The sequence below is a fragment of the Aythya ferina genome (genome assembly GCF_964211825.1).
Source record: "Aythya ferina genome assembly, chromosome: 1".
NCBI lineage: Eukaryota > Metazoa > Chordata > Aves > Anseriformes > Anatidae > Aythya > Aythya ferina.
This window is the reverse complement of record NC_140296.1, coordinates 57,084,841-57,108,231: the sequence shown is the minus strand read 5'-3', so window position 1 is coordinate 57,108,231 and position 23,391 is coordinate 57,084,841. Positions and strand designations below refer to the sequence as shown.

The 23,391-nt window shown below is 38.1% G+C and overlaps 1 protein-coding gene and 1 long non-coding RNA gene across 2 annotated transcripts in view; one reads left to right on the top strand and one right to left on the bottom strand.

Annotated features, from left to right (window-relative positions):
* Positions 1-23,391, bottom strand: part of ITGBL1 (integrin subunit beta like 1) — a 147,154-nt gene that overhangs the window by 102,412 nt on the left and 21,351 nt on the right. The gene's annotated exons all lie outside the window — the stretch shown is intronic.
* Positions 6,646-12,183, top strand: LOC311424841. Its single transcript, XR_014686209.1, has 2 exons — positions 6,646-6,776; positions 11,192-12,183. It is a non-coding gene; the product is annotated as an uncharacterized lncRNA (long non-coding RNA).

Genomic DNA, 23,391 nt, shown 5'->3' with positions numbered 1-23,391 from the left:
TTCCCTATGTTTTAAAAAAGGATAAATATCCGAGAACTTTTAACCTGCTCAGAGACCATGGGGTTCTTTTACATTTTTTAGAAAATTCTGAAGTTCAGCAAAATAAGACTGATCCCATTTCCTAGAACATACCTTCAGTTGAAAGTTTGTTCCTACAGTCTAGCCAAACCACCTGCAGCACCTCCTGTTGTTATCACAGTCTCCAAAGTACAGACTTGCCAATTTGCCAAGTTGGTCACTGGCTCCTTGATGAAACTAAAATAGACATGACTTTCAAAAAATGCTGTATAGTATTTGGGAAATTTTATCCCTAACCTAACAGAGACGGAAGATTAAAATATTTTGCAGTTGTAGTCAATTTTTTAAAAAGGCCAAGTCTGGATCGGTAGCATCCTGACTTCTAAGAATGTTCTAAATCCAATAACTTGATTTGACCAGGAGGGCGCAGCGAATGGAGTAATGGGAGGATCAGTGAAGAGATGGTAGCAGAAATAAGGTTTTCAAAACAAGATTCTTTAACAAATCCTTGCACCTTCTTTGCAAATAGGAAGAATAGCAGAGAGAAGGAGGGGAGGTGATTAAAAAATAAAATTTGACCTTTTTTCCAGTTGTTTATTGGGAGGGGACTACGAAAACACTTTAGATTAGTCTGGGATCTGGGTGTTGTTAATTCTTACATGGCCCTTCAATTCCTCCCATGGAAAAGAATTCGCAAGAGCTCCTTAGCAAAGTTGAACGTGCATCACCCTAAGCTTGTCTAAATTCAAAGGGAGAGATAGAGGTGGCTCCACTAAGGGGTTAGATTTGATTCACATCTTAAGTAGGCCTACTTATTTTCTGTGGAAGTCTGTCTCTGTTAACCATAACAGGATGTCCGTTATTTTTGCTTTCAGATCCCTAGACATCTTGTAGCAAACATGACACTTTTCAAGAAAATTCATCTATTTTGTCAAATATATGTTTGAACCTGATTTTTTCAGTTGCCTTTTGTGAAAACTTTACATACAGTACGAGTCCCCTTGCACACTTGCACAGCACAATCTGCAAACCTATGTAAGTGTTTCAGCAAGGTTATTGGGTTCCTAACATAAGTGCCTCAGGTTTGGCACTAAAATTGTGTAGGAACTTTCAAATGTTTCAACTTTGCTCAGAACTTTCTTTAAAAGGCAACGTCAGAGAAGATAGGGAGAGGAAAACTAATACACTTCTTTTGCAGAGTGGGCACTACTGTATTATTTAGTCTTTACATCAGGTAACTTAACGAAGAGAATAATGAAAAACTACTTGTCCAGAGACACAGGGAGAAAATAACTGGCAGGTGGGAATGGGGCTCCAACAGCTATAGTATGTACAGATTACCATCCTTTTAAACAAAGAGTAATCAGCACAGTATTATACATTTTTAAAATACCAGAGACTGCAATTCATGGCAAACTGACATTAATTCTATTTTTATTCCTTGGTTTGAAATAAATCAGAGAAATCTCTTAAACTAGATTCATAATGGAGAAAAGGTGAACAGATTGCTTTATTTCTTCCTAAAACATTATGTTTCAGATTCCTAGTGTAAAAAACTATTCCTAGGTGTGGGTGGTATAATTGAACTAATCAGCCCCTTTATGTTGTTATTCTCCTTGATGCACATTTAAGTTTAGAGCTAATAAGTAGTAAATTTAGCAAAAAATCCAAACAATTGAATGACATTTTCCATTCCTGAGAAAGTATGAAGCATTGGGAAAAGTATATTTCAAAGTTCTAAAGTAATTTTAGGTGAGTCCTGAATTCTTTCCATTTCAGATGCTTACATAGTTCAATTGTCATATCATCTTAGCATATCATTATGTTCTACCAGGTGTTTGTGTGGCCACTTACATTCACAGTACCCAAAAATTGTGGGGGGAGAAAATTACCCATGCTTTACAAATTGGGAATTAAATGTGGTGGAAAACATACAACTGTGTTTAGCTAATGTGCTGAAGGTATCCATATAGCAGAATGAGACAAGCTTCGTCTCCACACTCAGTTCATGTCAATCAGTGGTCTTCTCCCTACACCTTGCACTGTGCATTTTCTTTCTTCTTAGAGATCATACAGAATGCATCCTGAGAGGAGAGAAGTAAATAGAAGAGTATGTCCTTCTGAAGTCAAAGACAACGTTCACATTGATTTAAATTTGTCAGGTTTCATTCTCAAGTCTAATCACAGAATCACAAAACTGTAGGGATTGTAAGGGACCTCGAAAGATCATTCTGCTCAAGACATGCAAGTCCTCTCATCAAAAGAAATGATCAAGGGATCTTCAAAACCTCAATGGTTTTCCTTGAGAACGGAAGGCTATTCTCACAAAGGATGTAACTGTTATTAAGAAATATTTTGCATACACAGACAAAAAGACAGATTCTCTGTCAACTTTGGGAAAAGAAGATTACAAATGACTTTGGAGGAAATAGATGGGAAAGGAAGAGCAAAAATCTCTCTCTCAAATTAGAGATTCAGTAAACAAGACTCCTATTGTTCCTCTAAATCTGAGATGAAGATGATGAGTATTTTAAAGACAATAGAAAAAAGGAGTCAAACCATTAGTTACAGCACAAACTGTAACCAAAAATTACAGAAAGACCCTGGCCAGTCAGGGAATTAAATGGTTATTAATAGAGTTTTAAAGAGAAGACAAAAAGAAAGAAACTAACTTGAAACAAGAACATAATGGAGTCACAGAAAATAAAATTGCTAAAATAGTCCTTTGAAAGATAAAACCAGTTCTAAGTTCCCTTGTTCCACTTCTTGGTAGCATAGCTTTAATTCACAAAGTTTTTCAAATGTTTAACCCTGGCATTTTTCATACTCTGTGGAAAATCACTTATCACAGAAATTAATAATGTCTGCTTATTAGGGATATATTACTTGTTCTAGGAAGTAGATCAATTTGAAAGATAGGTTAGACAAGGTCAACAAATTCATGTTAACATTCTGAAACTTATGAATATAGATAAGTGTAAGACCAACAAGGATGGCACAGACCAACAAAAGTGAATGACAGATCAACACAACTATTTTGCAGAGGGTACTTGAAATACTAAAAGCTGAGAAGAACATATTTTTCCTTAAGAATTTAATAACATCATAAAAAATTAATAACAACCAATATCCACCATAGAGAATAATAATAACAACAACAATGTATTAAGAAAAGAGAAGGCTGAAAAAGCTGGGGAAATAAAGTCAGAGCTGTTTTAAGTGCATAAGGATTATGGCTGCAGAAGTAGGCAGTGAGCAGAATAAAATACAGTGTGCATAGTGAACCTGGGAGCAAAGGAAGAAAAAATGATGGAAAATACATAAATAAAATTAAAAAAAAAAAAAAAAAAAAAAAAAAAAGCAGTGATGGATGAGTAGAAAGGACTGGGATACAACGTGGAATACAGTGAACAAAGCAGCAAAATGATAGAGAGGATTCAGAACAAACACAGGACATAAAATAAAAAGGGAAGGTGGGGAAAGAGAGAGAACTGTTAAAAGAATAAATTGTTAAAAGAAACTGGAAGAAAGCAGTGGCACAGGGAGGAAAATGCAAACAAAACAAACAAACAAATCAAAAAGCATAATAAAATAGGTTGCCAAAAAAAGTCAACCTTGTCAGTCAAAAGGGTGAGATGTAATCACATCAAGAGGCAGTTCTGGCCTTCTAGAAGATATTCTCAAACAGAATATAATTACCCTAAAGGAAATGTCTTTATAATAATAAGAATTAACAAATCAATAGAGGAACTGTTCAATTTTCTTGCCATTAGTTCAAATTTATGTTTCCTGCAAAGAATGTCTGAATGACAATCACTGAGCAAAGCAGAATCTCATTTCTATTACAGTTGCCAATCAAAGTTACAAAGCTACAAAATGTATATGACTGGGATCTTTGGTAGATACCTACAATATAACAGTCCACAAGAGAAAACAGTGTTATTTCATAATGGAAGAAAGAATGTTTTATTCTTTGACTGGATATAAATTTGTCAAACATTCTCTGTTACAAATATCTTTAAAAGTATGTGTAACTAAGTGTGTGACATGTTCATGAAATAGGTGAATCTAAATGAACTTGGGGAAAACACTGCTAGGTTTAATTCCACTTAAACAGTTGATATTTTTCAGATCTTGGAAAAGCTCATACAAACAGAACACAAAAATCATTTTCTTGACAATTTTCTTTCATATAAAACAACTGATTACTTGCTAGTTTATTGGTATTTTTTATGAACACCCTAAAGAATGCGTTCCTATGAGCTCTCCAGTCCTCAAAACACATAATATTTGTCCTTGCACTGCCGTGTCCACAGCATGCAATGGAGTAGAAGCAAATGTTGAACTCATTCAAAATGCCAGCTAAATTATTTTGCTACATTCACACCCCTACCCATAGCATTTGAATAAGGCTTCTGATTTTCAAAAGCCAAACTGTGTATATTCCAGAGCAACTGTGAGTTTTGAAATCAATGGGCATTAGGGGTGCTCAGTACACTCCAGTAAAAAAAATGAAGAAATGTTTATTTTTTCCCCACATGAAGCTAACAGCCTACAGAAGCAGCGGGGTTTACGTTTTGCAGGCATGAATTACTGGTTGGGAAAATAAGTTTACATTCATTTTAGAAATACATCCCAGGGAAACTGTATTGGAAGCATTTTAGCATGCATACTAGTTAAATTGACAGATCTTTGCAGATTACTTTTAAGTGCTATGTTGGTAGGCAGAATTTGCCTAGCAACAAGTGCCAGATTTCGTTCCATTTCCTGTGCATACAATAGAGGTCCATAAATTGCTTCAGGCTGTAGGCATTCAGGAAAGATAACTGCTGCTCAGAATGCATCTAGTCATAAAATTTCTTGCACACAAATACTGTACGTAAACTCTTTACATAGGCGAACATGTCTAAAGATAAGTTTGAGGGGCTGGCTGTTTGTTTACATGTTTTGTTTTGTTTTTCCCCCAAGGCATGTGGTTTGGAATGAATTCATCCTCTAAAGGGAAAGTTACATTGAATATAAGCAAAAATATTTTTACAAACATTTTTAGAAAGAAATGACAATATATGAATATCCCTAGATGCCAAGGAGACCAAATGTAGAAATATTTAAAATGTCAGACTGTAAAGCAGAAAATCAGTAGTACCCAAATACTAATAGGGAACTAGCCAAATACAACTGTTTACTGAATGCCTGATGGTTAGAAATTAAATCTATGTGAAAAATAATGTCTTCTAACGCAAACTGAACAACCTGACTATGGAAAACACCAGCAGAAGGAATGTCCTTTAACAAAAAGAGAGTCTACTGATAATGAAAAGAGAATGTTAAAAAATTTTAGGATGGATATTCTACATGAAAGTAGGTATTTTGAAAAAAATATATATATTAAAAAAATAAATCACTGCAGTCTTCAGTAAATCATGTACATGTCTCCTTACTTCTTTCAGTTTCCAGCTGTCCTTCTGGAACATAGCCTGCTCTCCCCATCATTTGTCAAATTTACTGCTTTTGAATGTAGTACACAGGTGACTTGAGGGACAACTCAACATTACTTTTCCAAGTAATCAAATTACATAAAATTCTTTAAAATCTATCCTACCTTCATTTGCTGTCTGAACCACACTGGGACAATTGCCAAAAAAAAAGTAAATGGAGCATATGTGAATGAAAATGACATCTCCCTAGTGCTCAATTTATAAGCATAATACAAATTATAATATGAATTTCATCCTTGCATGGCTGGTGTTTTAATATTGAGATTACAAAATATGTGAATAGGACAATTATTTCATTTTCAGTATCTACCAATATCTTTCTTGTACTTCAGTGGGATTTGGACCAAGACCTGAACAGCTGCTAAATTGTTGGGGTCTTTCCCTTTTTGGAACTGTTTTTTCTCTGCATTAATATGAACAGTCTCAAGAAATACCTCCAGACCTCCCAGCATTATCGTATAACAGATCAGGATGATTTAGGCTGGATTACCCAGGAGAATACGTGTAGGGACAAGAAATACAAAACTCCATTTTTCTTTCCTTGGGAGTGCCTCCTGGGAATTGGCTGGTCACTTTTCAAGAACCACCTCTAAAAAGCCCAGGTGCAGGTAATCCCTTTGTGTATCAAACCAATTAGGCAGGGCAGAAGTTTGACTAAACAGGGAACTCCTCCTGGAACTTGGGCAGAAAAAGAAAATATAGGACCCCTAGAAACAAGGCAGCTTCACAGCTGATTAGAGAGCTGCAGTTCACATCTGCAGGGAGAAAACAAGAAGAGTCAAGGTTCAACTTGAGATGGCATTGACCACTTTTAGTGGTGCTACTTTGCTAGGCAGCTGAACTCCATCGCAACTGCTCTCTCACTCCTGCTGCTTAGAAGTGGAGGGAAAGAAGAAGAAAAAAAAGAAAACAAACAAACAAAAAAAACCCACAAACATAGGTACATAGGTTGAGATAAGGATCTGCCGTTCTCCTGTTGTTCGGGAGGACAGATGTCTTCATAATGAGAGCCCACCCCCTTCCCCTTTCCCACCTTTTATTGCTGAGTGTGACGGCATGGAATATCCCTTTGGTTGGTTTAGGTCAGCTGCCCCGGTGATGTCTCCTCCCCGCCTCCAACCTACTGGCTCTTGGGGGGTTGGAGGGAGCTCTGATGCTGTGCCAGCATTGCTCAGCAGCAGACACAACACTGGTGGGATACCACTGCTGTTCAAGCTACAAGTGCAGAGCACAGCACTGTATATGCTGCTGCAGGGAAAGGTAAGTCCATCGCAGCCAAACCCGGTATAACACTGTGGAGTCAGACAATAAAAGGGGCTTTTTTAAGTACATCAAGAGCAGGAGGAGGTTTAAGGAAAACACTGGACTAATACTTCATGAAGATGGTCACCTAACAAGTAAGGATCAGGAAAATTCAGAGGCATTCAATGCCTTTTTTTCCTTAGCTTTTATACTAATAATAGATCTTGGCTGCCTCTGAGTTGGAGTACCATGACAGAGGGAGCAGTGACTTTCCATTTGTGGTTACTGAAATTGTAGGGGACCAGTAATATCAGCTGAATGTTCACAAGTCCATGGGGCTTGATAGGGTTTAGCCCAGAGTACTGAAGAAGTTAGTGATATTATAGCTCTCAACAGTTAAAACGTTAAAGGTCTTTGGAGTCTGGGGAGGCCCCTGCTAACTGGAAGCAAGACAGTGTTATACCCCTCTACAAGAAGGGCATGAGAGAAGACCCAGGAAGCTACAAACCTGTTAGCCTAACTTTAGTCCCTGGAAAAGTTATGGAGAAGATTATCCTGGGTACTACTGAAAGACATTAAAAAAAAAAAAAAAAAAAAAAAAAGCTTTTATCAGGCATGTTCAACATGGGTTTGCGAAGGGAAAATCCTGCCTTGGTAATTTGATCTCTACAATAAGGTCACATGATTAGTGGATGAAGTAGATGTAGTCTTTCTGGATTTTAGTAAGGTCTTTGATACCATCCCTCTCAGTACCATTCCAGACAAACTGCTGAACTGTGAGATAAGCGGCTATGCTGAGAGATGAACTGGCTGGAAATAGGGTTCAAAGGATTGCAGTGAATGCGGCTACATCTGGCTGGTGGCCAGTCACTAGCAGTGTTCCCCAGGGCTCAACTCTAGACCTGGTTTTGCTCAACATTTTTATCAATGGTCTGGATGTAGAGTTTGAAAGCATTCTTAGCATGCATACTAACGATTCTAAACTGGGAGGTGCTGTTGACTTTCTGGAGAGGCAAGAGACCTTGCAGAGGGATCTGGATAGACTGGCACACCGTACAATCATCAGTGGGATGAAATTCAACAAAGGTAAATGCTGGGTGCTGCATATGGGATAGAGTAATGCTGGACACAGGCACAGTCTGGGAGGTGAGTGGCTGGAGAGAAGCTCAGCAGAAAGCGATCTGGGGGTGCCAGCAGAAAGCAGGATCAATGTGAGCCAGCAGTGTGTCCTGGCAGCCAAGAGGGCAAACTGCATTTTGGGGTGCATTAAACACAGCATAGCTAGCTGGTCAACAGAAATGATTCTCCCATTACATTTAGCATTGGTGCAGCCTCAACTTCAATATTGCGTACAGTTCTGAGTTCCACTGTACCAAAAGGATATTAAGGTAGTGGCATGTATCCAGAGGAGGCCACATGGGTGGCCTCATGTAGAATAGAGAAAGCTGAGAGGTGACCCCATTGCTCTCTGCAACTTCCAGAGCAGGGGAAGTAGAGAGGAAGATGCTGGTCTCTGCTCCCTGGTAAGCAATGTGTGGTGGTTTTATGTGGCTGGGCAGCTGAGCTCCACGACAATCGCTCTCTCACTCCCCCTCCTCAAACGGAAAGGGGGAGAAAATATGATGAAAAGGGCTTAAAGGGGTGAGACAAGGACAGGGAAATCACTCAACAATTATTGTCAGAGGCAAAACGGGCTCAGCATAGGGAAATTAATATATTTTATTACTTATTATTAACAGACTAGAGCAGTGAGAAACTAAAAACAAACAAAGAACACCTTCCCACCATCCACCCTCTCCCAACTCCTCCCCTTGACTAGTGCAGAGGAACAGTGGTGGCTGTGGTCAGTCCCTGATGCTTCATCTCCGCCGCTCCTCCATGGTCACTCTCTGCCCCTGCTCCCTGTGGGGTCCCTCCCAAGGGATGCCATCTTTCCCAAACTGACCCTGTGGGGGCTGCCCAGAGGCAGCAGCTATTCAAAAACTGCTCCCACACGGCCCCGTACCACAGCATTCATCATCTACCAGGAGCAAACTGCTCCAGCACGGGTCCCCCACGGGTGGGTGGCAGCTCCCCCCAGATCCCCTGCTCCTGCATGGGCTCCTCTCCACGTGCTGCAGCTCCAGCCCAGGGCCTGCTCCTGCGGGGGCTCTCCATGGGCCACAGCCTCCTCCAGGCCACATCCACCTGCTCCACCGGGGTCTCTTCCACCCATGGGGGGGCTGCAGCGTGGAGATCTGCTCCATGTGGGACCCATGGGCTGCTCAACGCCTGGAGCACCTCCTGCCCTCCTGCTGCACTCACCTGGGGACTGCAGGGCTGCTTCTCACTCCTCTCTCCCAGCTGCTGTTGCCCAGCAGGTTTTGTTTGTTTTGGTTTGGTTTTCCCCTTTCTTAAATCTGTGCTCACAGAGGCACAAACAACATTGCTTATTGGTTCAGCTCTGGCCGGTGGCAGGCTGCTTTGGAGCCAGCTGAAACTTGCCCTTATTTAACATGTGGCAGGTTCTGGATTCTTGTAACAAGAGGCCACCCCTGCAGCCCCCAGCTACCAAAATCTTGCCATGTAAACCTAATATAAAATGACAGGACACACAAATGGCAAAAAACTGCACCAGAAGAGGTTCAGACTGAAAACATTTCTTTACTGCAATGGTGCTCAAAAACTGGAACAGGCTTCTTAGCAAGGTTGTTGGTGCTCAAAAACTGGAACAGGCTTCTTAGCAAGGTTGTTGATGCCCCATGCCTGTCAGTGTGCAAGAGGCGTTTGGATAATGCCCTCAGTAATATGCTTAGACTTTTGGTTAGTCCTACAGTGGTCAAGCAGTTGTGCATGATGATTTTTGTACATCTCTTCCAACTGAACTACTCTACTCTACTCTACTCTACTCTACTCTACTCTACTCTACTCTACTCTACTCTACTCTACTCTACTCTACTCTACTCTACTCTACTCTACTCTATTCCTTATTGGTTTGTTTCTTTTGTTGTTGCTTTTAATAATAGTAATACCACTGTGATATTTTTCAGACTGTGATTTGCACAATGGTGGAAGTACAGATATCTAGATGCTTTGTTTGTTTCAAATTCAACTCAAGTTGAGATTGAGGTGCAGCCATGCACTGTATTTGGGCAGCTGCTTGAGACTTATCTTTTAGTTAAGTACAATATCTTTTTCTGTGTGGTATAAGTTATTTCAGTACGTATTTTCCCCTCTCTTACTTCACAGCCAGAAACTCTCCCTTTCACTATTTCTGGCAAAAATAGATCAGTGAGAAAATTATTCTAAACATATTAACCCACTTTGTAGGAAGGGAACACCAGGACTTAAAGTAAAGCTGAAAAGCTAGACATCTGCGTGATCTTGAGCTGACCTGAACACAGAAGGCTTCCCACGTGCTATTAAGCTACAAAGCCCAGGGCAGTCATACTTCCAATACCATGGCTTTAATTTGCAGTGAAAACTAGCAAAATGAAAAATTGTCTTGGTGAAATCAGATTTCATCTTCAAGATCTTGTGTCACCCACAGTACCAGCACATTCTGTCCTACTACTAACTCTGTCCTACTGCAGAGAGAAAGGAAAAAGCACCAAGGAACAAAATTCATGCTATTTTCAGTAGCACTTTCCACCCTAATTTCACCAGTGCAAGATAGAAACATCTCACACAATGCTATCTTCCCACCTCTGTTTCAAGAGATGACTTATCTGATGGTCTGAAAGAGCCATGAGTGTTAATTAATGCACAGTAACTTTATAGGTTCCTATGAGAACGAGAGAACAGGACATTCTGCAGAGCCTTCTCCCCTGCAGAACTCAGAAAATTTTTGTCTTGTATGAAAACATGAGAGGTCACCGTGATTTAACACCAGTAAGAAAATCCAGAGGGGTTGTGTACACTGATTTGATGTATCATGAATTTGGGACTTTCTATTAATAACTTGTTTTTACTATACATATTTATTGTATGGATCAGTCATAGATTCTTGTATTTATAAAAAAAACTGTATCTGTATCTACAAGTCATTTCTTGCCCTTGCAGATATTTGCAAATGCACATGGGGATCTAAGGCTTGCTATGACACTTCATTGGTTTTCTCAGCTTTTTAGTGACAATCCAGTTTCTAAGAATATTTAATTTTCTAAGTGATGAACGAGCAAAATAATTCCTTTACAACATGCAGTGGAAAATAGCTAAATACAACATTATGTATATTTGTTTTGTTTGTTTTAGACAGGGAAATTGTCCCAGTAAAGTGAGATTGAATTTCTGACTAGTCACTTTTTATTTTATTTTGTTAAGCTTTAAGTTGAATTTTCATTGGTTTTTATCCTTTTTTTTTTCCTAATAAACTTTTAATATTAATATTTATTACAGAATGAATATGTATAGATAGCTTACTTCGAATATTTATTTATTTATTTATTTTACAGAACCAGCCGAATGGCCCTATTGGGAACCAGACATCATTTGGAATTGGCTTTGTGGAAAACACCCATGTAGCTGTGATGAAATATTCACTGCCAGCCCATGCTCACACTCCCATTAACTCCAGCTGGACTATGGTGTCACACAAAGGTCAATAATATTTCCTATGTGGGAAGTAGAAAACCAAAGATTTTGCAGTTCTTAAAAATTATAGCTGGTTGTAAGTGAAAGTACTGGGATTGAACAAAGATAGCCCTATTAGACAGAAATCATTATGTAAACAAATGTTCACTATTGGAGGCAAATGAGCACTGCCAGTGAGCTCCGAGAAGCGACCTGCTGGAAATAACAAAACGGATGTGTGTGCAATAGCAAACTCATTTAGATGGACATTTGCCAGCAGTTTGCTACACAGGTGCATCTTTCTGAGTGTATAAGCAGTCAACTTGATCAGACATAACTGAATTTCCTTACTGTATTTATTTTATTACTAGTAAATCTCCTGCTCAAGCAGGAGATTGAAAAGAATGACTTTGAACTCTATTAGCCATCTAGGAGAGAGTTGAGGGACAGTGGAGCCCACACCATTCAGCCAATCCATCAAACCATCAAATTTTTATGAGACTAGTTGTTTTACAGATGTTAGCAAAATGGAAATGAGAAGTTGCTTAGGGCAAAATGTATGTCCTAACCAACAGCACCTGGCTTTCGATGGATCTAGCAATTTTGTTTCTGTAGTTAATAAAACATGAATCTGCCAATTATCATAACTAGTAGTGTAACGAAAAGGGAAAACGAAGTCTCTCTTGCACTTCCATGTCTAAACAGCTAGAACCAGGATTTTCTAAAACTGAATGAATTAGCATTTAAAGGGAAGGGAGGAGATAAGGACAACATGCTACATACATTTTCATAACTTTTATAACTTTCTCTTGGTTGTCATTGTCAAATAAGCAATTCAATAATAATAATAAATTTAACTATTTATTCATCAAAATTATTATTATTATTATTATTATTATTTACAATAATCAGTAATTATGCCTAGCTCTTACACAGAGCTCCAAGTGTTTTGAGAAGAAAGGCGGTACCTTTGCCCTTTTTTTTCTGGAAGGAGAAACCCTGACAGAACATCACAGAGCAAGTCACTGGCAAAACCAGGACTCAAAAACAGGTCTCAAACCTTGCTGCAGTTATCTGTCCCCTAAGCATTATATTTTGAGTGAGTGTCTGTCTCTCTCTAAAATCACCCTTCATACATAAGTTTCCTATGTCCTGTAAAATCTTAACCAGAATCTCCTCTGCTGACTAGAATGAAAAATTATATGGTGAGTAAACTGGAAGCAGGGCCCTTTTTATGTTCCATCAGTGGGTATGTCTGCCTGAGTATTATTTTGTGCTTTTGAGTACCTGAGCCTTCCAGGTGTCACTGTTTTAATAAGATCTCAGCTGGATCACCGCAAGAAAGGCTAAAGAGTGAAAATTTCCTAATGGTAAACGTTCACAAATGAGCAATGAGCTAATCCAAATGTTCTACTTAAAAACAATACAACTCTGACATTCAAAAAAAAAAAAAAAAAAAAGCTTTCTTGTTTGTTTCACGTCCAATTTCTTTCTGGTAAGCTTTTGTATATTCCTCAGCTTTGGTATTTTTTTATCCAGATGTTAAAGTAAATCATGCAGGTTTCCATGGAACTGTACTACTTTACTTCTTGACGACACTGGACTGAAACATGTAGTATTCTTCCCTACAGTCTTCATACTGTAATAATATACCATGGCGTGCTCCCATCTCAGCAGTCTAATATCAACGGATATTCCCCTAATAGTCTAAAAATTAGCATTTAAAATGTTAATTGCTTCCTGACTAATGATGAAAATGATGAGTTAAATGTGCAAGAATTATTTATAAAGTGCAACGGCACAGTAATTTTCTCTTCATATTTTAAAAATACAGCAGCCAGTGAGGAATTTCAGAGCAATTAGTAAGGTAGACCAAACGAGTATGTGCACGTCAACTTTCTGCAGTTTGTACTCCGTGCAGTTTTGGTCCCTAAGGGTAAAAAGTGTCACATTTCTTCACCTAAGATCTATTCTTGTGTTTGCCTCACTTCACTTACATAAACTGTAAAAGATTCCCAGGTAGAAACACACTATACCTTTCAGTTAAATTCTGTCCTATTGTAGTCAACATGTTAGCTCTATATTAAATTGCCATGACAGCTTAAAATATAGTTATTCATGGTAGGACAAAAATCTTCCAGCACATAGTGCTAATCTCTTGAAACAGAGATTAAATGTGGCCACCTGACCAGAAAACCTACTAGATAAATTCACATTTGGTGTTTTTTAAGCTTCCATCACTTTTGTAAGGATTCAGTGAGAAAAAGGTGATAGTTACAGAGGCATCAAGTTTTACATATACACATTCCCACAAACAATTTATTTATTTATTTATTTATTTTGCATTGGCTCTTCCAACACCTAGAATTTCCTTAGGTTCATACATTTTAAGAGGATGAATGTAGCCCCTAAATTTCAGTAAGACAGATTATGCAAGACAGCTTCCTAAAAGTTAAAGTATACAAGAACCTGTAGAAATTCACTGTGCAGTACAGAAAAGAAAAAAAAAAAAAAGAAGAAGAAGAAGAAAAAAAGGTATGTATACATTTTCTGCACAACAAAGACAGAAACTGGGTTTACAAGAGGAGTCACTTCGAGTGGCTTCTGTGGATCCCCAAAACAATTCTACTGTAAGCTCTACAGTTGTGGTTCTGGCTCACTGTTCATTGCTTTTAAAAGAATGAAAAGCTGTTCCTTTTCTCCATGAGTTTCAGAGACTCCATGCAAGCACTACCTGCAAAACTGACCTAACAGCAACAAGTCCTAGGCATTTACAGTGTAATGTCTTTCAACATAGTGTTATTCTTTTTGCTTTATCTATTTGGAAAGTGACAGAAGAAATGTCATTGTCTGACTGACATGTTTTCATTACTTTATTTTGTGGCCTATTGAAGAAAATAGATTTGTCCTACACAGTAACAATTCTTTCCCAAAAGTACAGAAAACTACCTAAGCGTGATAATCTTCTTTTACATGCCTGTTAGTCTGTTTTTGTTTGTTTGTTTGTTTGTTTTGTTGTTGTTTTGTTTTTGTTTTTGTTTTTTTGGTGGTAGTGGTGGGTTTTTGTTTGTTTGGGGGCAACAACAAACAAAACCAAACAGAAAAATAAAAATAAAAACCAAAAAAAAACACCTACCTAACAAAAAATATAATAATAATAATAATAACAATAATAATAATAATAATAAAACAGTCTTCCATCAAGAGCACAAAAGACTACCAATGCAGTTTTGGTAGGACACAGGAGAAAATCACTGCTGCCCCAAAATGAGGTATAGGTATAAAACATGATTTATTTCACAAATAAGAACATGAAATCAAAATCAATACCTGTAAGAAGTAATATTAAGGTTACAGAATAATATAATTACTGAAAGTGTGTAAACAAGATCGCAATACACAATTAGGAGGAAAAACTAGAATGCTACAATGGCGTTTTATAGCCAGGTTTTGAAGGCAGACTTCATTTTTAGTGTTATACTGCTCATTTGAGAAAATAACAAGATGAGTGAAATAATTCATTCTTATGTACCTTTGCTGGCCTCAAACTATCACTTCGGCAAGAAACCAGAACTTTGTACCCTAACCTACTTTTAGCCTATGCAGATTTAGTGTAGACTGAATTAATTCATCATCAGTATTCATTTATACTGAAGTGCCTATGCCTCAAGGTGGAAAAGAGATTGGAAAAAAAAAAAAAAAAAAAAAAAGAGAGGTTAAAAAGAAGAAATATAGCATAAAGTATAGCATAAAAGTATTTGTCCATTGTTTTTTCTTTTTTTTAAGAAAATTAATTCATTAATTAATTAAAGCAGAACTTGCTTGTTTGGCCATCACTTTTTGCAGCAGTTATGCTAAGGTCACAGTTATTTTGATAGCACCATAGGGGACATATTTTCACAAGGGTAAAATGTTCTGGAATAATTGTTCCAGTGTATTAGAAATAAAAAGATTCAAAAGTGGCTACATAGGGTTACTTTCATCTTTCCCAAACACAAAAATGTCAGACCCTGCTCCAGCATAGCTTTTCTTTTTATTGATAGCTCACTAAAAAAGCAGCATAGCACATGTTTATGTGCATAAAGAAATGGGAGTGCTGCCAAGTATGATACCATTCAGACAAGTCATGTTTAAACTATTAATCTGGATTCACTTTCAAAGTCAATTGGTTTCAGAGGCTGGAAGAAAGAAATCTTAGGTCATCACAAAGTCTTTTCCAACTTTCCTGCTTTTTCACCAGGTAGCGTTAAGATGAATCTTCAGTTATCTCGGTTTAGAAATTCTTTCTCTAATTCAACAGTTTTATCCACAAACAAGCAATAATTTGGGGATCTCACATGGCAGATCAGTCAGCAGTCAGCCACCACACAGCCCTGATGCACCTAGGATCTCTGCATGCACTATATATCAAAATTAGAGAGAAGTAATGGGGAATCATGACTGGCTTTCAGCAGACATAACCAGATGAATGGTCCAGCTGTAATAAAACAGACTAAAGAATGACATGCTGAAGAAACTGCCTCAAACTCTTAAGATGCCATTAATACCTAGCCTCACCACCTGGTCTTGGCATGTGAAGCAGAATTTGCATCAGAAGAGATTAACGTTGCCCCTGGGGGTTAGTCAAATTTATTCTAGCAAACTAATGTAAAGCAAATAAGCCTCCTTAATAGCATTTATATGAATGAGACAAAAGAGATCAACATTTAAATATCCAGCAGGATTATGTTACTCATCTATTGTCTAGGGAAAGTAAAACTCGCTATAGAAATCATGATAATAAAAAAGTATGAAAGTAAGCACAGCTTAAAAAGCCATAATAATCTCTCTGTACAAACAGGCCTGATTTGTGGAAGCTAATGAGGATATAAGGCACCCAATTCCCAGTGTTTTTCCAAGCCTTGTAACAGAATACAATTGCTCAGAATGCAACTATTTAGAGCACTTAGAACTCCGGATGCTTGAAAACATATTTGTTCACTCTTTTATAAAATAGCTCAAAAAAATAAAAAGGGAGAAAAGAACTGAACAAGGTGAATGTGGAAAGATAACCTGTACACAGCAAAGTAGACACTTATGTTATAAAGCAATTACATCAATTTTTAGTGGTCCCAGCATTTTATCACTAGTCAAAGGATGTAGACACAAACTGACATAATTTGAAAGTAGGCCCAGGTTAGTAATTTGCTTTGCCTGAAACCCTAAGTGGATTGAAAAATAATAATAGTAATTAAAAAGTGAATTAACAAAAGAAAATTTATACTTGGTATGTAGAAATATTTTCTAATTACTTGGAAGACAAGTCCATGAATCTACAATGTATTGTGCAAATAAAAGACTGCAAAGAAGAGAATATTCAGTAAGAATTTTATTGTAACTACCATTTCTGATCCAATGTTAAAAGCAGCTGCCTGGACATGTTGTTTTCTATAACACCAAAAAATAAGCACTCCTTCCCCCCCTGATGAGCCCACCTCCCAAAACACTCTGTCTATCAGTTGAAGACCAAAGTGACCTGATGTTGACCTGATGTGCATGCATTTTCATGTAGCAATAGAAGTACTTTTAAAAAATCATTTGTAGGAGATTGTTTTTATTTTGGTAAAGCTTGTCCATTTAGAGTAGCTTAACAGGGTAAATATTTAGATGTCTGCATGTTCAGAATCTTAACATGCAATCATATTTTTACCTATAGCATATGAAAGCACTCTGTCAGTGGGCAAAGGAACTATTGATATGGCTGTTGTTTAGACAACATTGGAAAATCATAATGGTCTGCAATGTTGAAAACGTACAAACATATCCATTATTCCTTTCCAGTGTGCACAGAGTGGATGATGCTATTGATAGAGCTTGGTATATTTTACAGGGATTGTTTATTATCTCGATGTGTATCCTTGATCGGCCTTTTACAAAGTGCTGTTATCAGGACTTCCCCACATCCAGTCATTTATTTTTCCTGGAAAGCTATTTTACTTTCTCAGCATACAGAATGCCTTGAGAAATGCTGCCAGATATCCCAGGGCTTTCTCTTGTGCCTTGGTAACTGCAATTGCAAAAATTTACATACACTATGCCAAGATACATTTTGTGCAAATACTGCCAGAGCATAATGATCTCCAGGGCAGTATTATTGTTATCAGGGTTTTTTGGACAGTTCCCATCATCATCCTGACTAGCACTTTCAGCTATTTTATGTACCAAGTGCTGCATGAAAACACAAAGAGGGTATTTTTATTTTTAATTTAAGTGAACAACCTACTCTCCTGTCACCTGTGCTCTTTCAGTGCTCTTCCAAGCATAAGCCTGAGCATATAAGCACTCACATAAAACCTTTTAATTATTGCCTTTATCCTAAAAAGAAAATCACCCAGAAAATGCCGTCAAAGAAGACAAGTCAATTTGCCAAGAAAAGCCAAATCATGAGGCAAATGAGGAGACAGCCCTGAAGCTGGCAAAATACTTGTCTGCAGAATCTGCCAAATAACCAGATGTTTCTGCTACACATGCACATCCAGAGCTCAGCACAGGAATCCTACCAGAGATAACTACAGTACAAAATTAATGACTAAAACTTACTTTGGGAAAAAAAAAAATGTTAATTTCAGACCATGCCTTCACTAGTTGTTGTCAAGGAAATTTAGAATAATTGCAGGAGAAATAAATTTACCAAACATCTAATTGATAAATGTATCTCTAATTTGTTATAACTACCACCACCATCTACCAAGTAATTGAAACATAAATCCATTTCCATAATATTTCTATCAAGATTTCTGAGATGAGTCATGGAAACAACTAAACAAAGTTCACCAATGTTTTTGTAGAGAGTAACAGGATGTTTGAATGAACTCCAGATCATAACATTTGCATATTTAAAGTAGAAAAGTAGTGAAGAGACTGATGACAGAGAATGACTTTACAGCTCTTACAAAACCACAGCATTTAGCGATATCAATGGGAATTGTTTCTTTGACAAAATGCGATACCCTCCTACAGTTATCCCAACTGAGGCAAAATTATAGGGACTGTACTTAATTTTTATTCTTCTTTTTGTCTGTGCTGAAATAGCAGAGGGATGAGTTAGGAAAATCAAAACTTCTGGTGGTTGTAGATGTGATCCATTCACTGCTCTTTGCAGAAAGAAGTGCTGAATATAATTTGCTGCAAAATATAACTAATAATGCTAACACAGCCTAGACCCTATCTTGAGTTCCTATGTCTCTACATTCCAAATATTTCTTTATTTAATGTTCAAACTTGTAATGCTTTCTATGGCAGAAGAGAAAAAAAATCAATTTTTATTTGATTTTTTAACCATTTAAGTATAACAGAAATGAGTTAAAGTAAATATACGCATTCACTGTGGATCCACAATGTCGATATGAGAATTTAAAACCTAATCTTTGGCAGATGCTCTGAAAACCTAAGTGAATAAAATCTCTGCTGGAACTGAAAGGAAAAGAGGAATGGGGTTTTGAAGTCCAAAGAATGGGACTTTGCTCTTATGCAGTATTTTTGCTTATGAGATGCACACATTAAACTTCAGTTTAAAAGATGTTTAAAACTTACTGAAGTTCATCTCATTTACAAGTGTTCTACTAGTTTAAGAAATATTCCTCAACACTGAATGTTGTGATTCAAGTTAAAACAAATAAAAGGATTATTGACAGTTACTTCTGCACATTCTGGAGACCTAAAGAAGAACATTACTAAGGCTAATACTATTTAAAATTTGAATTATTTTAAGGGAGTGTATTTTTTTTTAAAAGCACTTTTAGACACTCTACTTACTCCATCTCCAAAGAAGTTCATGAAAGTTAGAGCAGTAGCTGGATATGTGTGAATCAAAATTTTGTTCAAAATAAAAATGTTTATTCTTCCACCAGTAGGATAAAGGAGAAAGCCACCTTGGCCCCCAAGGCCTTGTCCCTCACCTTATCAAGTGAGCCATGTAGTCACACTTGATATGCTCCTGGCTGTGTTTCATGGAAAAGCAGCAGGGAGAATAGTCTGGACCAACCTCACCAGTTTCTCCATGTCTCAAATCCCTGGCCAGCAACAAACCACGCTAGATGGTAGGTCAGGGTAGCTGACAAGGACCTCCATCCCCTACCACAGCAAGTCCTGCGCTGTGGTCCCTTGCTGCTTCTCCCTGGCGCTGCGGCATGGCTCAGGCTCACCCAGCTCTGGGCCTTCATCAGACGCAGCTCCCAGCCCCTCTTCTGCTACCAGGGCACAGACTCTTCTGCTCAGACAGGAGCATCATCTGAGTTGAGGCTTCTGATGTTCCAGAAATAGTTGCTTCAGTTGGTGCTGCGGATGATCATGCCCTGGGGTGCATCACCACCACTGCTGAACACGTGTATGCTGCTCTCAGCAGAAGTTCTGCCTATACTTCTTCTTACTGCTTGATTTCCTTTGCACTTTGCTGATAGCTCATTATCATGAAAATGTGTGCTTACCATTCTCTGCAAGCTTGCTGCAAAAGCAGTCCTATTACCATCATTCACCAGTGGGTTGATAACTGAATCAATAAATTCATGAGTTGCATTGAAAACAGAGTGTATACTGGGTATTCTTCAGTAGAAATGCCTGTGAGTGCCTTAAAGAAAGTCACGATTCTTCGCCTGTTCTTTTTAATGGTGTCCCTAATTCATTCACAGTCTCGCTGCCATCATCCTGCCATGACAGCATCCTCTACTGCAGTTTGTCTTCCAGGCTTACTTGAAAAGTTTATTTGCATATCCATTTTCACAGAAGCCATAACTCAAAATAGCACAAAGACCTACTGGAAGCCCGGTGGTGCAAAATGTATACTTGTAAACATAAAAATATGTATGACCTTCACATGCATAAGCTTTTTCGTGAAAACCTTGTTCCTGTTTCACTTGACTTCCATAGGTTTGCATTTACTGATGTCATCAGCTTATTCAGCCAGGGGAAATTCCGAATTGTGCATTTAGAAACAGCACAAACGACACACCTTCTTTCCTTTAGTAACTTAAAATCTTTTTCATGTTGCATCAGCTATACAAAGACGCTCACTGATAACAGTACTCCAACAGTGCCTGTTGTGAGAAATTTTGTACAAATCTAGGAAGTCTGCAGAGCAGTGAATGGTGCAATCACCTCCGGAGGACCCAGGGGTCCTTCCTCCCCTCATCCTCCAGGACACATCCGTTCTTCTGCCTACATCAGACAGGGGACTATTGCCAAGTTCAAGCTTAAATAAAAAAGAAAAGTCTCAGAACTCCTGACTTGCCTTTAAGCAAAATTAATTCCTCATCCAACCACACTGGAAATACAATTCCTTGAAAAAAAAAAAAAAAAAAAAGTCCAGTAAGTCCAGTTAAGTTAAGTAGAAGCTGGATTTCTCTCGCTGTCTGTATGCACATTCTGTATAATAATCACCCCTTCAATCCCATGGATTAGAGTTTGTTCAGATCTGAAGTCCAACAGCCCAGTAACCATCTGGCTAAGTCGTTATCTGGCCAGCTATTCACACGTATTGTTTAAACAGTTATTCTTTTGTATCAGCAGCTTTTAGCTTTCCTTCTGTGGCTTCTCTCTTCACATCAGCATCAAAGGTCTTCTGGCTTGAACTCCCTCAGAAGGCAGCCTCAAGCTATTTCCCAGCTGGAACAACACAGGAACAATCCTACACAAAGCCTCCTGCAACATCTACCTTGTCTCTCAGCTTTTCCCTGCAGCAGTTGAGAGGTGTTGGTTTCCTCTCTGTGCTTGGAAGCATTTGCCCAACAGTACCCTGTGCTACACCCCACAGTCATCACTAGAGAAATGCCAGTAAAGGGCCTCAGCCCTAAGCAATGCCACAGAAACACTTTACCAGATATTGTACTTTCTTGTAAATCTTCTTGTCAAGGGAGACATGGGTCTGCTGAGAACTAAAAAATACTCATCTCCTAAATAACCAGCACATATTTTCCACAGACAAAATAATTTTGCCATTATTTTAAAGCCAAAGGCACCAGCTTCTTTTGTATATTATTTATCTGAGAAATTGTAAGTGCAGTTTGGACCCAATTTGCACAAAGGGGATTTAATCTCCTTCTCACTTCCTCAATGAGAAACACTATATTCGTGCAGAGGCCAGCCTCTGGCACCACCTATTGGTGGCAATCCCGTCTCTTGTGACCTTTACAATACACGTGGCTTTCCTTGCTGCAGAGGACAAATCTCTAGGAACACTTCACAGCCAAGCCAAAACCTGTGCTAAAGAGAGCTGATGATACAATGAATCTTCCTTGAGCAAGTGACAGCCTGTGTTTCCCCTGCTTGGGAACTATCCTTCCATTTGTCTGTAAGGGAAGCAATTTCAGCAGCAAATATCTCCCCAGACAGTGTTTCCTCCTGTCTATTCTTTCTCCCAGCCCCATTAACTGCATTTATGAATTAGCGATTTGTTTCTGTAATACGTCATGTGAATTCTCCTGCCTGGGCTGTATGCTGAAACAAGCTTCCTATTAGCAGATACCACAGTATTTTATTCTGCGTTCTGACATATTCTTTCACATTTAAGTGGATTGAATAGCATCAGCCATCTATTAACCCATCCATTCCATTTATCTAAATCCGTATATAATCTGTAAGAATGGCCATTTGTTGGTACTGAATCTAATTGAAGAGTATCTAAAAAATTAGAAAGGTTATTCATTAGCCCTGCCAAACTAATCATAAGTGTATGACAAAAACATTAAGTAATAAATAATAATCTTGTTCATAAGTAAGAAAATCTATTACCTCAGTATTACTTTTATCATTTCAAACATTTAATTTAAGGCTAATTTTTGTTCATATTTATTCAGCATTATATTCACTTCCAATTTTCATATTCAACAGTTCATTGTCTTCATAATTGATTTCCAATGTAAAAACTTTTCTAGTTGCACACAGACTGTTTACTGCTAATGGTCAGTGCCAATTTCAATCAGTATTTTCTTCTCCACTCATAAAGACAGCAACTTTCTCAAAAGATCCTTAAACAGCAGCATATCAGTAAGATGCAATCATCTCTTCTTGTTACAACATTGTTGTCAAATACTATCTTGTCAGGGATCCTTTTTTGAGTTAATTGAAATAACTTCCATGTATTGTCCACCTTCTATGAGAATCTCTGAGATGTATTATCTTTATTTTGTGTATTTCCTTCTAAAAGCAGGTCTGGGTGGTAAAGACTGGACATTCCCACTTCCTTACTGCAAATCAGTATTACAAATTTAGTGAGAAAATGAAAATGCTGGTGCTTTCTCCACTTCTTTTAATATTCTTGAGCATTCCTGGCTCCCAGGACCTATTTCACCTTATCACCAAAAGCCAGATCCATTACCAGCATTCAGTGGAAATCTTTTCAGAGAAGATGGATCATGCAAGCATCACTGATGTCAGTTAGACATATTACCGATCTAGTGCTATATGCCCTAAAGACCATCCTAATATTGACTCACAAAACTTCAGCATCCCATGGTAGCAAATAAACAACTCTGGCTGTCTCCAGACTGATGCTGTAAAGCTGCTTTCCCCTTGTAAAAGGAGTGTGTTCAGTAGGTTCATAAATTTACAGTAGAAACCAATAAGCCTGGACTGCAGAGACCAGATGTCGTTGCCCATACACTGAGCTCAGGGACTTACTCTTGACTAAAGAGCCAGTTCTCCTGCCCCAGGATAACTTAGCACACCAGCATGTGAAAGGCACACCTGCACTGATGGTTTGAACTCGTCTTTTATCCAGATTGGTAAAATTCTACTGCCGTGCCCTGAAATATACCTTACCTAAGACATTGAAACATAAAAATATCCATTATTTCTGCACACAGTTTATTTCAGTTGGTACTCCTTGTGATGTGGACCTTTGAGCCTGACTCTGCAGATGGAAGGACAGCCTCATTTAACATAGGTGAAGAAGCAAGAATTCGTGTCAGGCATTACAGCTACAAGACTGAAAAGGCAAGGATAACAACTGCAAATAATAAATCTAGCTAAGGGTAGACAGGGCAATGCAGGCATGATCTGGAATTGTGAACTCTTGGCCCAGATAGCACCCTGCCCATTCTGAGGTGAT